Source organism: Cryptomeria japonica, chromosome 6 (genome assembly GCF_030272615.1).
Source record: "Cryptomeria japonica chromosome 6, Sugi_1.0, whole genome shotgun sequence".
Lineage (NCBI taxonomy): Eukaryota > Viridiplantae > Streptophyta > Pinopsida > Cupressales > Cupressaceae > Cryptomeria > Cryptomeria japonica.
The window spans coordinates 19,098,294-19,114,767 of NC_081410.1; positions in this window are offsets into that span (position 1 = coordinate 19,098,294).

The following is a 16,474-nucleotide window of genomic DNA, read 5'->3' on the forward strand; positions in this document are numbered from 1 at the left end:
GCAAGGCTCCTTGACACTTGTCACCACAGAGATGACAAGTGTCCCTCCCTCCAAACTCTTCTCCGACCTCCTCCACTTTCACCCTTGATATCTTCAGACTCAATCTTTATCGTTGATTCCTGCCACCTCATCCTTGGCCTTGGAAATCCTATAAATATCCCCCATTTTGGAGCACAAAGGATCCCATCTCATTTTCATCTTATACATTGTTACTATAGGCATATCGATCCCATCTCATATCAATTTAGGCATTGTTACTATAGGCATATCCATTCTAGCATATCATTTGAGCATTGTTATTATAGGCAATTATCTAGTTTAATTTGATCATTTTTTAACATAATTGTTGAATCATGTAGCTTAATCAATCTCTTTTCTAGCTTAATTGCATCATCATCATGGCTTAAACATGCATATCATTAGCTTAATTAGACTCTTCGATCAATCTAGCATAGTCAATCTCATCTAGTTTACATATCATATCATTTTAAATCCTCCGTCTAAGTGTAGTCAAGTCACTGGGATTGCTTATCCAGACCTGAGAGCAAATCCATACTCACATCTCTTAGGAGGCGATAGGTGGCTTTGTCATGGTTTATCTTTAATTTGATTTTAATTTGCTAACCATTCTTGTAATGATCTATTGAGTGTTTGTGTTGCAGCTGTAGGTACCTTGCTTCACACACATGACAATGGTAGCTTCAAGGACTTTAGAGACAAACATGCCAATATAATGACAACTGTTGCTTGACACAACTTATTCAACAAGGAGATTTATAAGAAGATGGAAATGTTTATCATCTCCTCAAGTAGAAAAAAATTGATAGGTAGAAGACTAACATAACAAAGTTAGCTATCCCATAGACTATTTGTAGTATAGTGAGCTTAAAAAACCCATCTATCTATCTAACATATATATGACATGCATCTCAAGTGATGAACACTTCTAAATGTTGAGAGGGGGGAGGTGAATCAACATATATTAAAATTTAACCAAATTAATCAATCAATTATCATTCATTCCATTTACCACACGTACAAAAGTAAATAACTAAAAAACATAAAAGCAATCACACATAAACACCAAGATTTTATGTGGAGAACCCAGTTCGGGAAGAACTATGGTGAGAACTATCCCACTATATGAAAAATAATATTTTTGGCTCAACCCCAAGGAGCTCATTGCCCTTGATGTGGACTTGCAAGACCAAGGCGCACAACCTCAGGGAAAGATACACAAAATGCTCGTGGACACTGGAGATCACTTCTTTAGGGAAAAATGCATTACATTTAAAAGAGAAACATTGATATGATTGAATTGATATGTTGATAATAATTCATTGTCAAAACATATCTAAAACTTCCTTCATTATTGGTCTATAGTACTTGTGAACCTTTGCAAAACCTCACATACACTTCACATAACACACATCATTCTTACATACATCTCCAAAATGATTTGATCCCTTTTATACCATTCAGATCCAAAATAATCATCGTTGGCCTAATTTGATGTAACGCGTACGATCAAAACAATTGGCCCAACAAAATTCTTCAAGGTAATGTGAAAAATGTGTGAGGCAACACACCATGTTGACACACATTCCTAATTCCAAAACAACTCCTATAATTTTGCACCCTACCACATGGAACAAAACATCAAAGGTCCACTCCAAATGATAAAACAGTGAAGGCACACCAACTCAACTTACTCAAATTATAATGCAGACCACAAAAAAACACTTGTGAATGCTCAAAATAGCATAACCTAATATCAAAAAATCCAAATCATCGAGTCGCATCACCAAACTACTTGAAGGCAGAGATATGCAACATATTCCTTTACTCTGATGCTCTATCATTGTGTAAACCTGAACTTAGATTGACATAACTCCAACTTTAGAGAAAATGAGGATATGAAAACTAAATTATACCTTGCATTTGCATCCACCAACATCATACTCCAACTATGAGAATTGATAAAAACATATGTGCCATAATGCAGACCAAAATCTGAATGAACACTAACAATTTTTTCATCGAAATAGTCATAATTAACCAACACCAACTACTGACCATTAAGATCATCTCCAAAGCTCCAAGAAATCTATATTAGAACTTGAAATACTATCTGAAGTGACTACAATCAATCTCCAACCATTCAGACATGACCACTGAGTAAATCCTCTATTATTGCACTAACCGATCATGTATTTGGATCAAAGATGTCAACAAGTTTGACAACATAAGTCACATCCAAACCAAAGATATCAAGAAGTTTGACATCAATTAAAACACGCACTCGTATTTACAACATTAAGTTATGATTTTTACTTACCACTTGATTAAAATTGTAGTTTATGCCTAGTTATCTTACGTATAAGAATAATTCAAAAAGTGCTATAGTAATGAGTATATCCAATTGAAATTTCAAAGCTTGTAGAGCTTTAAATAATACAAAAATAAATTTCTGGCTATATCTTTTGAGTGCATGCAAGATTTTGAAATTATAAAGTATTTGGACCAGTTTCACCAAATCGTTCACATATTGAAGTTGGACATATGAATTTGTTTTGTCTTATTTGCTTGGGATTCTATTTGTGCTAGCTTATTTGAATACAATTCTCTACTCACAATTTGTTATAAACAAGGATTTATGCTTGCCTTGGTATGGCCTCTACATAAGTTTTTGATAGAATAGGTTAATATCAAATATAGTTAAACTTCTGATATTGAAACAATTTGTAGTGTATGAAAATAGAGTTCACTAGTTTACATTGCAAACTAGGAACAAGACCAATTTCACAAATTACATTAAAAGGAGGATGAACCCAATAGATTCAACCTCAGTTAGGAATAGGTTTGAATATGGATTAGATTCTATTACTTTTTTATTAAGTTGAAAATGATCTATGGAGAGGTATAAATTGAATGCAAGATATGTGGTAAGAAGGTACATGTATGAATTTGCAACTTGTATTGATTATGCCATTTGATACTAAAATATAAACTTTAGAACATGTAGAATAATGGGAAGGGAATTCAAAAGTGCACACGTGCCTTAAATTTGACCTGAAGTTAATCAGACAGGGTCACTTAGAATACCTTTGTCTTATGATGATCCAATGTACAAAAACCTAAATATGGACTCTTGAGACCTTGATATAAGACCCTGGTGAATCTGAAGCTATTTTGGGAGGACAATGCACCCAAAATGCTCTTGTCCTAGATAGCTACACCCCACATGCCCTTCTCTATGGTTTTGCAGCTCAAATATGCAGCTCGATGACCTATCTTAGTATGCTAAGTGTAATCCAAACCTTTTTGTCTCTATCAGAAACCTTTAGTTGCACCTAAATATGCACATAAGAGAAGATGTTGGGTTGATAGGGGTTTGCCTAGGTCAAACCCGGGGTTTAAAATTAACTCTAATTAAAATTGAAATGCTTGATTGAATTGATTATACCTTCAATATGTGATGTAATGCTCTTACGATAAATCCTCCATGTGTTGATGCAATAACATGATAAATCATATTAAATCCATCATGAAATCATAATTGAAGATGCCTTGATGTAGCTTCTTGTTCCTTAGATTCAAATCTGGTCATGAAGAATAATAGTTTCTCTTCAATTGGAATGATAGCATATTAATAATGATGGGATAAGAATGAAAGATGGTGAGATTAGTTAGGAGTGATGCCTTATATAGGGATCTCAAAGTATAATCATTAATAGGATGAATTAGAATAATCATATTTTTGCATTGTGGATATTTTTAGATAGGGTATGATTGACATTGTTATCCTCCCAAAATTCTAGCCAAAAAGCGTCAGCCAATGGAGCTTGGAGCAACCCTGTCCCAACAAATTAGGCTCAAATTTTTAGGGATGTGAAATAATGGTATCTTAATGCTATAAATGTATTTTTATGAAAACATATAATGTCTAGATGAGGGAAACATGTCTTGAGATTTAAAATGTTATGAGACTCGTAATGAATTGAAATAATAAAGGGTAAAGGGAACACATTAAAATAAGGGCTTAAACAGTAAAGTGCTAATGTAATATAGTGAAAGAGGACTCTTGATATTAAATTAAATACTAATTTAAATTAATAAAGGTCTTATAATGCATAGAGGAATTGGAAATACTAAAATGAGTTCCAGGAGATCATAAAATTGGACACCCTAATTAAAGGTGTACAATTTATGACACTACACAAACAAAATTTAATTCTTAAGTAGAAACCCTGAGCAGTGGGAGGAGAGAAATCTCTAGTCGTGACATGCCTTACTAAAGAGTTGGAGGTGGGGGTGAAGGGAACTTTTGTTCTGAAAGAGCCAACTACCAAAAAGAACTAATACCATGCACTTCTAGAGGTGGTGCCCATGCATAGATTTATGAGCCTCAATGGAGAGACTAACATTTATGACACCTGAAAGCTCTAAGAGGGTATGATAATTTGAAAGAAAACACCAATGTAAAGATTAGTTTTGCTATTATTCTCAAACTAATGACCATATCTACTCATAGATAAGGATATTGGTTATAATCTACTCATGGGCATTAATTTCCCGCGAGATAGGGAAATATTTTTTTGCCAATGGGAGAACCAAACGAATTGCATCTTGTTATGAAGGGTTAATAGATCATGAGATAAGATGCCATACCCCACCATAAAAAATTCTCATACTAATCCCTAAGAAAGAAGAAAATAGAAATGATAAATAAAATAAGACACACACACACACACACACACATTAAATCACCGAATAAGAGCCCCACATATGATTGGTGATCTATTACTCATCTTTAATGAAATCCTTAAACAAAGTGATTCCAAACATCGAGGATGGATTGAAGGGGCATGCAATTGGTTTAGAAGAGGCAATAGTTAATTTAGAGAAGATACCTCATTCGGAAAAGAGGTAAGAGATCTGACTATTTCTCCTCTTTGAGGGCTATATATGGCAGAACCTCATCTAGAGAAAGGCATCAAGTCATATCAAAATTTATAAATAATCTGCATTTAGGAATAGTAACTATTTTATTTAAGCAAAATAATTTGGTATGAAAATGTGGTTGTCTATTATCTATTACATCTCGGGTGAATATTTGTTTTATTTATTAATTTGAATTCTAAATCTATCTAAATTCTTAGATTTAATAAACTAATCAATTTATCATACTGCAAGCAATCATACATGAGATGGGTAAGGAGACATGTTAGGGAGAGAAAGTAGATTGGTTCCCGCAATGTAAGTAGACCACCCTAAGTTGGATAGACTAGAGGTCCTACCATTCGTGGGCTAAGTGGTTGAATTGTCTTGTGCCCTTGGGTTTAGTTGTAATAGTCTTCAAGTTCCCTATCATGCTTTCCCCTCCAATCCCAAATACGGTTGGCTTGTTCGATGTGAAACTACAGAGTGGATCCAAATAGGTGATGTTTCCCATCATCTCATTAAGCTCAATTGTTTATTACTTTAAAGTTCAATAGCTATTATATGATTATAAATTATAGAAAACTATTTGTAAACAAATTGTATTGTTGGAATTGTTGCTTTTAGGTAAAAATCAAGTACACCCCAATTGGGGACATTGCATAGGAAAGTGGCAATAACCAAGCTTTAGCGTTAAAGAAAATATCATGTTTCAAGCATTCCAAAGACAAACAATTGCTTCAAAATTTTAATTTTAATAAATAAAAATAGTCTTAAAGGGTGAATTAAATCTATATATGAAGGATTTTATTTATAAAAAATAACCTTGATTTGTAGGTTTCATCACCTGGTTTTTTTGTTGGTACATTCTATAGCCATTTGAAGTTAGAGGTGTTGTTTTCAGTCCCAAGCTCATATCTTTTCGCCAGTTTCTCCATTTTTCATGATTCCAACGGTGTTGGGATAGTGTTTCAGAGCTCTTCACAGCCATCCATGCACCTTTTCCAGATTTTTCTCCAGGTACATTTTATTAAGTTTTTTGTGTTTTCACACTCTGGTGCATTACTTGGACATTTGAGCTCCTGGAAACTTCTTGTTTGGATGGAATGACTTGTTGTTGGTTGTTCTTCATGTATTTCCATCCTTTTGTCTTCTTTGAGCATTGTATACATCATTTTGTAAGCATTTTCTTTTTTCCAAACACACTGAGATAAAGTGTCACTATGCCTTGCATGTTTGGGATCTTGTACATCTTGTGCCTTAATGTACTCACACTCCATTATAAAGTGCCATGGGAGGGTTTGATGTTTGCCTTTGTTTGCTATCTACCTTTGTCATGTGAGTGTTCCTTCCATGACATTAGCCTCATGCTGTGTGTCAAGTGAGTGTTCCTTCCACAATACTTTCCTTTATATGTGTTTGTACTTTTTGTTGCACTCTCGATGTTCCTAGTTCTTCGTCATGCAATTTTTCTTAGCATTTAGTTTCAGTGTACCTGCCACCTCTCCCATGTCAGCATTATGGGGGGGTTTCTCCTATTGGTTGTTGGTTCTAATGCTTCCTTGCTTCGTTGGAGTGAGCTATGTATTCAGTATTTGTTCCTATGTACTAGGCAGATGCAGTGGCTAGTTACCTATGCATTTTGGTGAGATGGATCATTTTCCATATGGACACTCTTTCATTCTATTTTTGGAGGCAACCTTCCATCTTCGATTGATCAACTCTTCAGACTTTGGTGTTTTTTGCCATCTGTATCTTCGAGTTCAATTGTTTGCTTTTGTTTGCCATCTGATTCGAGTAGTTTGAGGGCACTCATGCAGATTACAGTCTTCTCTACCTGATCATCTTCTAATTCAGTGGAGGTTCTTCAGATTGACAGTTATTCTTCAACATTGTTTGCAAGTTCTTCATGCTTCAGTGCTTCTTCTACTCTTCTTTTGTTCCTATCTTTTGGAACATTCTTGTTTGGAGGCTTCTTCAGTCCTTCACTTGTATTTCATCTCTTTTTGGAGTAGAGTTTTTTCTCATGAGGTTTTCTCTATTTCTCCGCTTTACAGAGATATTTTGTACTTGGGTACCTCATCAGGCCTTGTTGTTGGGACCCAAATTTTCCTTCATCGTGTAATTGCCTTTTTGCTTCATGCATTTAGTTTTTTAGCTACTCCCTAAGTTCATCTTAAGGGGGGGTGTTAGGGTTATCATGTATTAGCTAATAATTATTTATTTAATTATTAGTCTATTATCCTCTAAGCTTAAGCTAAACTTAGGCATTTAATAATATGGTAGGTATTTAATAATTATTCTAATTATTAAAAACACTTTATCCCTTTAGGGTTGCATATTCTCCTTTTATAAGGATTGTATTGTACTTTTTATTTAATTCCCTCTCTGAATGATAATCCTTTTCTTCAAAGCCATTATTGTTTTTTGCCTCCATTCTTCTCTTGTGACGGGTATTTTGCTTGCAGGTGTTCTTGGGATATTTGAAGTTGTATTTCTCAACTTCTTTAGAAACATAATTACATTCCAACCATTGGAGACAAATTGCTTCAAATTTTCATGTTATATAAATACAAAAACTTATGAGGGAGTCAATCTTTTGATGGAGTGTTGTTGGACTATGGTTGTTATAAGGCTCTTGTTCTAATTTTTTTTTTGATATTAGGAATATTACTAACTTATTGACTCGACTTTTACATCCTTGCAAGTTGTATTTTCATCTATGTTTTGTATATTAATGGAGAATCAAATGCTTTTAACTAATGATTTTTCATCTCATCCATAATGTTGTATTTTGTTTTATTTTTGAAAATCTATCTAGTGAGGTTATTAGAGATCTTATTATGCATTTACCTTTTTGCTTTGAAATTGATAATGGAGAGTTTTCAAATTGTAGGAATGTTTGGGTCCTGGATGATTGGGGAGGTGTAATGTCTCCTTCAACTTAACACTCGTTTGGAGGATTTATTGGCCTGTTTATTTTTCATATGCTATAATAATAGAAATAAGGGAATTAATAATTGTATGCCTGGAATGTGGTATCAACCCGTGAGAGGAGAAAACAATTCAAACACACACATGAAACATTGCATTAGAGGTTAGAAATCCAAACAAAGCAAGTTAAATGAATCTAAACTCTTTAAAATCATGTTCCTCTATCTCCAAGGATCTTCAAGATTCAAGGTGGCTCTCAGCTTGGAAGGGAACTTGATTCTTTAAGATGACAACCTAAAGAACGAGATTTAAATGATTTTAAGATCTAAATGGAATGCAACCAAGATCTTAGTGATGATTTGGATATGAAAGTAGATGATGATAGGATGCAAGATATTGATATGAAGCTTAAACTTGTATGAAAATGATACTAAGATGAAGCTAACATGATATGATATTAACATGATATATATAAGATTATAATTTTATCAAAATGATCTAAAATGCTATTCTATCAAAGAGAGATAATGTGCTTAATGTTATGAGACTATAAGTTTTATGCACGAAGACTTTATTTTTTTGAAGAATGAACGGGCTCTATTTATAGGGAAAATAGGGCAATGGATGGTCAAGATTGGATAATCTTATCAAGGCTCGGGATTGAAAGTTAATCAATCCATGTTTACAATTCTCACCAATGAAATGGTGATAATTGTCAACAAGAGACTACTTGAGAGAAGATGTAAGAAGCATTAAATGCCCAATAAGACGTGATGGTTACCTTAGGAGGTAAGGTTAAGGTTAGGCTAGAGTCATCCATTGGATAAAGATTTTATCCAAGGGGTAAACTCTTGTGCAAGGGTTAAGGGAATAACCATGGTCAAAGAAATGAATGTTTGATGAGACCCTTGGGTTAGATGAGGGTTCAGTTAGGCAAAAAGTCTCTAACCATGTAAGAAAGGTGAGTTAACCATTACTGGTTTGGAAGACTTTCAAGGTTAACTTGTTGAAGACATAAGGCCTTTAATGGTTATTGAAGACTTCAAGGGTTTGAGAAGTGACTTTCCTTTTCTTAGGGATGTGACAATATTTAGTAGATGGGTTAGGCTAATTTAGAAGTGATTAGAAGAATCTAGAAGGGGTTTTAGAGGGCAAGTGGAAGATGTAGGATTTTGCAAGTGGGTGGGAAAAATAATATTTAATTAAAATAAAATTAATTTATTTCAATTGTGGTTGCAACTTGCATTTGTAGGATTTTGCAAGTGAGGGGATTTAATTAAATGTATATTTAATTAAATGGCTTAGATAGAAGAAGGGTATATTAATTAAATCTTAATTTAATTAATAGACAATTAGAAGAATAGGGATATTAATTAAATCTTAATTTAATTAATTGGAAGAATTAAGAATAATTGAATGAATAAAATTCACTTAATTCATTGTGCAACTTTTAGGTGTCTACAATAATTAACTACTTAATATTATTCCTCAGATGAAAATAGTTATAATAATGTTAGCTAATTAATTTAATAAGTGACTTAAGTGGGCCTATTTAAATAAAGTCACTTTATTTCTCTCTATAGCTGATCTATTTGGATATTCATAAAGGAAATTCCAATGCTTATAAGATGGAAAGGTTGATTGATGAATTGTATTGTATTGTCATTGATGGCAACCATGTTTTGTTAGTCATCTAACTCTTTTAGTATGACCGGTAAAGCCTAACTGGTAGAGGAAGCAGTGAACCGGTAAAACAGTGACAAAGCTATGTTCAAGCGATCGGTACGGAAGATCGGTGAAGAGTTAAGTGTTGCAGTTTAATACACATGTTCATGACATTGGCATGAGTCTATGACCGGAACCACATTGACAGATTCAATGTTATGAGCAAATTATGATATTCTGAGCAGTCAGTCAAGAAGAACAATTAACCGGTAGAGCAGAGTCACTTAGATCCATAAACTGATAGACAACATTTTATTTTTGAGTTAATTTGTTTGTGGCCGACATGAGGAAAGTGTAATTTGCGAGATAGTCTAGGTTCAATGTACCTAGGAAATTGTTTCAAGGGTTCTTAGCTGACTTAGCAGAGTTGTTTATAAAAAGGAGTATATTGTGTGATGATACATAAGATATGAGATTCATACTATGAATGTGATTGTGCGGTGAAAAGTGAAGCTCTATATTGATGTTTAGTCAGTGTTAGAAGCAAATCTAAAGCGGATCTAATCAGGCATATAAGTGCTAACAACAGATCAGTCACTTGTTGTTCCCTAATAGTTGCAGCAAGATAAAATCCTCTAACAAGGTCACTCCTAACAGGGTGCAATAGGATCCTCACAGGTCCAAAGGTTTAAATCCTTTAACAGGGTCACACATTAACTTGTGTTGTTTAAATCCCATTGCTGGGTAGCTCCTAACAAGGCTGGTCCTAACAGGCCTTATTGTAATAGCTCCTAACCGGGCTAAGACACTCTTAACCGGGTGTGCTCCTAACAGAGCAGTTGTAAGACCTTAACTAGTTAGATCCCTATTTTGTAGATTATTGATCTTGGGGTACCAATTCCCACCGTGGTTTTTCCCATTTGGGCTTCCATGTGAAAAACATTGTGTTATGAGTTGCATGCTTTATTGGGTGTTAGCTTATGTGGTTATTTTCCTTGCATGCTTGTTAAGTTTCAAATTGATAAAAGTGGTGATCAGATTTGTGTTGTTGTTTTTATTGCATTGATTCATCCCCCCCCCACTCTCAGTGCCTTATAAGTTTATCAATTGGTATCAGAGCCTAATTCCTTTAAGGCTTAACCGCTTGGGAAGGATCCTTAAGGTTATCATGGGGGTATGAGTTATAGAGAGATTTCTAACTAGCTTGCAAAATCTGAAGAAACCCTAGGTGAGTCAAGGGCCAAGTATAAAGCTTCATTGGCTAAGAGAAGAGAGCTAGCTTAACAATTGTATGAAATCAGTGAAAATAGTTCATCTGAAGAAGCTAACATTGATGCATTGGCCAATGAGGTGGAAAATATGAATGATGATAAGTCAAATATGATAAGAGAGATGGAAGCCCTAACTATCAGGACGAGTCAAGAGCTGGAAGCCAGGAGGGCTGCTAAAGACAAGGTCAGAGAGAAGGATCACGAGATCTCTAAACTGAACCAGAAGATTGGTACTCTGCATGCACATCTTCATGAGGAAAAAGAAGAGAGATAGGTTGATCTAGACATGGCTATGTCTCTTAGATAAAGTCTTATGAAAAATAATGATGATCTTACTAAGGAGTTGGTAGATGCTAACAAGATCCTAGCTAAATACAACAAGAGCTCTATTATGCTTGACGAGCAAATTCAGTCACAAAGGCAGAATGGAGATACACATGGCTTGGGATACACTACCTTTGAGAAAGGAGAGCCTTCTGATACTAAGGACATCATGCACGAAGGCAAATCTACACCTAAGACAAAGAAGAACACTGGTAAGAAACCCTACAAACCAGTATGCTTTAATTGTCATAATCCAGGTCATACTGCTAATGTTTATAGAAGCAGATCTAGTTCTTTTGATGGTTATAGGTCTAATACTTATGAAGGATATAAGCCTAGAACTTTTGATGGTTATTGTTGCACTTACAACAAGTATGGGCATAGAGCTATTGAGTGTAGGTCTGGAGAAAACATTTAGAGACCTTACATGAATCAGAGACCTAATGGTGAATGGCAGAGATCTTTCAATAACCGGAGAAACCCTACTTGGCAGCGACCTTATGTGAACCGGTCTAGTCCTTATGAGATGGAGTATAGACAGAATGTGACTTGTTCCATTTCTCACAACTTTGGACACATTACTATGAACTGTCGAAGAAGAACTGGTAGTGGCAATGCTGGACACTGGAGAGCATATGGAATGACTTGTTTTTATTGTCACAAACCGGGACACCTTGCAAAGTTTTGCAGAGCAAGAATGTACCAACCGGTTAATTAGTCTGCTGACCAACAAGGTAAGAAGAAGGTTGATGTGGAGGAAACCAGAGAAGAGATGAACAAGATCCGAAGAAACAAGAGTGATGAGAAAACTGAAGACAAATCACCTGAAGATTCCCATTCTCCACATAATGTGGAGAATACATCATCAGTAAACTAAGATGTTATAAAGCTTAGGGGGAACCTATTGTCAAATCTATTTTGCGGACCCCCTGAATGACTGTGCGATAAGATAAGTTTGCATATTGTGATGCTTTAAGATGTCTTGAAGTGATTTTGTGATCAAACAAATAGGTTTGATGTGATATGAGAGCCGGTAGGGATTTTTAGGGTTGAATGAAGTTTAGGGTTTGTTCAACTGAGTATAACATTTAATGTTGTTGGTAAAAGGTAAATAAAAGGATGTTTTTCAGTTTCATTTGTTACCTTGCATTTTCGAGAGAATTTGGAGAGCGACTAAAGAAGAAAAGAGCTTTTGATTACTACATTGGCGAATATTAACAACAAATTGAGAAGATTTGTGAATCGGTGAAGTGCATTCAAACTGGAAAGTGCAAAAACCCTAGTTGTGAAGGAGAAAAAGGTATTTATCTAGAATTTGTATCTGTGTTTGATATCTCGAGATGGATACACCACACTTTGTTGATATAACTAAAAGGCCTCGACCGAAATTCAAGAGACATCCACTCAAGCCAATTGAAACCAATCTCGCTATAGCCCTATCCAATGTACCGTATGGTGTGTTGCATGTTGAAGATGTTAGATCCTACATTCATTGCAACTGGAAGATTTGGGAATGCTTGCAATCTTCAACCAATTCTGAATAATGTGTTTTGGAGGATCAATTCCAAAGGGTTGTCGACAAGAGTTTTCACCATGTGTTGAATTTTCTTGATGAATTCGAAGAAGACCATATCAGGTATGTGTTGAGCAGAATACATGATTAGTTTATGTGGCTTGATCAACCACATAAGATTATAAAGGAAGCTATTCATGTTGTCATCAGATTGTGTGCAACCGGTGAAGTTCCTGTGTTGAGGTCAATCCCGAATAATAATGTAATTAAACTGATAAAGTCTAAATGGGATGGACATGCTATGTCAATAAATGAAATTGAAGACCCTGAGGTGAAATATGTAGCTATGGTAATCGGTTACAGGGTTTATCATTCTAGCAAAATAAACAGTATTCCCGGAGTTGCGGTTCATACTACCTACCGGATGTTGAAGGACAATGCAGACTATGATCTTTCAGAAGCCTTGAGAACCCAGTTGGTACTGAACCTTGAATCAATTAAGAAGGATAAAAGATAGAAATTCAAGTTTGGACAGTTGATGATAGGTTTGTTTTTCTACTTTCATAACTCCTTTCCGAGTATCAGTGATATACAATGGTCAAAAGATACACCAACAATGTTAGAAATCAAGAACAACATCAAGATGATTGGTAATGAATTCGATAATGTTATGTGGGGATACTTTAAAGATTTTCAAAAGAGGACTATGAAAGAGAAAGAATACCTAAACAAGTTGCTAAAAGATATGAAGATTCTATGTGTTTCATGGTTGATACTGACACTTGTCAGATGGAGGCAGTAGAACCTAAGACATCATGGGTGATACCGATGGGTTATGAAGTTGAAGCTGATTTACTAATTGCTTATGTTGATCATCTCCTAGCTCAACCAATAGAGCCTAATGTAACAAGGTTTGGAACATATAAGGAGAAATCTATTGAGGTGCATTTTGAGCTTGCCAAACCGGTCATTGCAAAGAAAGTCAGAAAAGAGGTGGAAGAATTTATAATTTCACGGGGTTTTACTAAAGAGGCGATTGCTAAGGCTAGAGCTAAGTTTGTAGCAAAGAAGGCTGCTGAATCCTCTAGTGCCCCAACTGGTATAAGTACCAGTAGACAAACAAGAAGCACAATTGCTAAGGAGAAACATTCTAAAATTCAATTCAAGAGAAAGGGGAAAGAAATCAAGCCCCTTGAACCTAAAGCACCGATAGTCACCGATAAGAGGAAGAAGGAGTAAGCAAAGAGAATTGCAGATGAAGAAGAAACATAGTCTGAAGGAGAGAAGAAAGAGATGAGATTCGGTGGTAAGAAATAAAAGGTTGTTGGAGCATCTACTTTAAAATCAGTTAAGAAACCGGTAACTAAACTTACTCCCTTTGAAAAACTTGTGTTACACATTAAGGAGTATGGTATACTAGTTGGTTTGAATAAACTTTATGATGAATTTAGTGAAGAAGAGCAAAGGCAAATTGAAGATGCAATAGTTTTGTCAATGAATAAGTTCGGTAAAGCTTTAATTGAATTGCAAGGGCAAATACCAAATTATTTGTACAATAAATTAGATGCAAGATGGCAAGCTACAATAAAACAAGACAGGGAGATTATTGAATTTGTTCTTGTAAGTTTACAACCAGAAGCCTCAAAGGAGGAATTGGAAAATATCTTTTTGAATTCAAAACCATTCTTTAGATCAAAGGAAAGGCTTACTAGATTACTCGTTGGAGAATCCCAGTCGGTACAAGATGAGACTGAGGAGATTTTGAATTTTTTTTTAGGACTTATTCCTGAAGAAGAGGAACCAGAGAGATTAAAGGGAGACGATATTCCTGACAATGTGAATATTGATGAAATCATATCGGATGAGATTGTTTTTGTTGACACAACAGTTGATACACACACTGAGCAAGAAACAATCACCATCACTGATGATGAGACAATATTATCGGAAGTGAATCTAACCAGTACAAGTAAAGAAGATGTAGAGAAGGCATGACAACAAGATGAAGAAATGATCGAGCTACCGACAAATGATAATGTACAGCCCACTGAGCAACTAGAGAAGACAGAAGCACAAGAGCCATTAGTAGTTACACAAAGAAATGATGTGTAAACCACTGCACCACCAGTGAAGGACATAGAGAAGGAAGAGGAGAAAGCTGAAGAGAAAGCAGAGGAACATGAGAAGGATGAAAAAAATAGAAGGAGGAAGAAAAATAGAAGGAAGAGAAAGAACAGAAAGTGACCTCCCGGTCACTTACATCAAAGAAGATAATTGATGAAGACGAGGAAGATAACACTGTGAGCATTCAAGGACCAATCAATATGGATATGTTGAGTCCTACTGAGCTGAGAGAAATTCCATCTGCCATGCAATCTAAGGCACAAAAGAAGATTATGAAGGTTTAGAGAAAAGAAGCACAAACTATTCAAAGTGCAATAGATATACTTTCCAGTATATTACCTGAGACTGATATTGAAAGTCTTCCTACACCTATTGACAAACTGGAACATTTGGTTACATCAGCAGGTAAGTAGATGAAGAGCCTGGAAGAAGCTGCAATCAAGAATGCTAAGAAGGAATATGAGAAGAGGAGGATTGCAATTTTGGTCAAGGAAATTGACAGAGACAAGGTAGGTCTTAGTGACAATATGGAATAGATAAAAGATGCACTCAAGACCGAAGGTAAAATGCTATCTACAATTTGTAATTTTTTATTATTTCTTGATGATATAGAGAAGACGATCAAGGCAAATCAACATTCATTAAAGGTTATGAGCAAATCATTTGATTCTCTAAATGATTTAGCTACAATTTTTGGTTGTTCTATTGTAAGTGTACAACATAAGTTAAAGTCATATGAGGCAGAAAAGGTTAAGAGGACTGCAACTCTATAGGAGTTACAAACACATATAGTCCCCAAGTTGCAAATTTTGCAGAGAGGCTACAAGGAAACAAAGGCAATCTTGCTGACACCAGAGATGAGCACTCTAGATGCCATGGAGGAACTTGCATACCAGATTCGGGCACACATTAAGATCACATCCTCTCTTTTGGCAACATGGGATAATGACTTGGAGGCTTTGACGATTAATTTTGATGACATTTTTTCAAAAATGTAATATGTAACCTGTTGACTCTTATGCACTTTGCATCGATAATAAAATTTTTGGTCTATTGTATTCATTTTGTTTCACGTGTATTTGCTTACCTTTGTCATTGCTGTCAAAGGGGGAGTAGTATTGAAAGCTAAAATTTTGTAATAGCATGCAATTGCTAAGGGGGAGTTTTGAGTTTTCAGTCATGAGTCATAATTTTTGTAATGTGACACTTAGACATTTTTTTTTCCCAAGTGTTGCCATCAATGCCAAAGGGGGAGATTGTTGGCTTGATGATGATTTTCTTGTAATAGGTTGATTGATGGCTTATATTGTGTTGTCATTGATGGCAACCATGTTTTGTTAGTCATCTAACTCTTTTAGTCTGACCGGTAAAGCCTAACCGATAGAGGAAGCAGTGAACCGATAAAACAGTGACCGAGCTATGTTCAAGCGACCGGTACGGAAGATCGGTGAAGATTTAAGTGTTGTGGGTTGATACACATGTTCATGACATTGGCAGGAGTCTATGATCAGAACCGCATTGACAAATTCAACCTTATGAGCGAGTTATGATATTTTGAGCAGCCAGGCAAGAAGAACAGTTAAACGGTAGAGTAGAGCCACTTAGATCGGTAAACCGTTAAACTTAACATTTTATTTTTGAGTTAATTTGTTTGTGGCCAACACGAGGAACATGTAATGTGCAAGATAGTCTAGGTTCAACG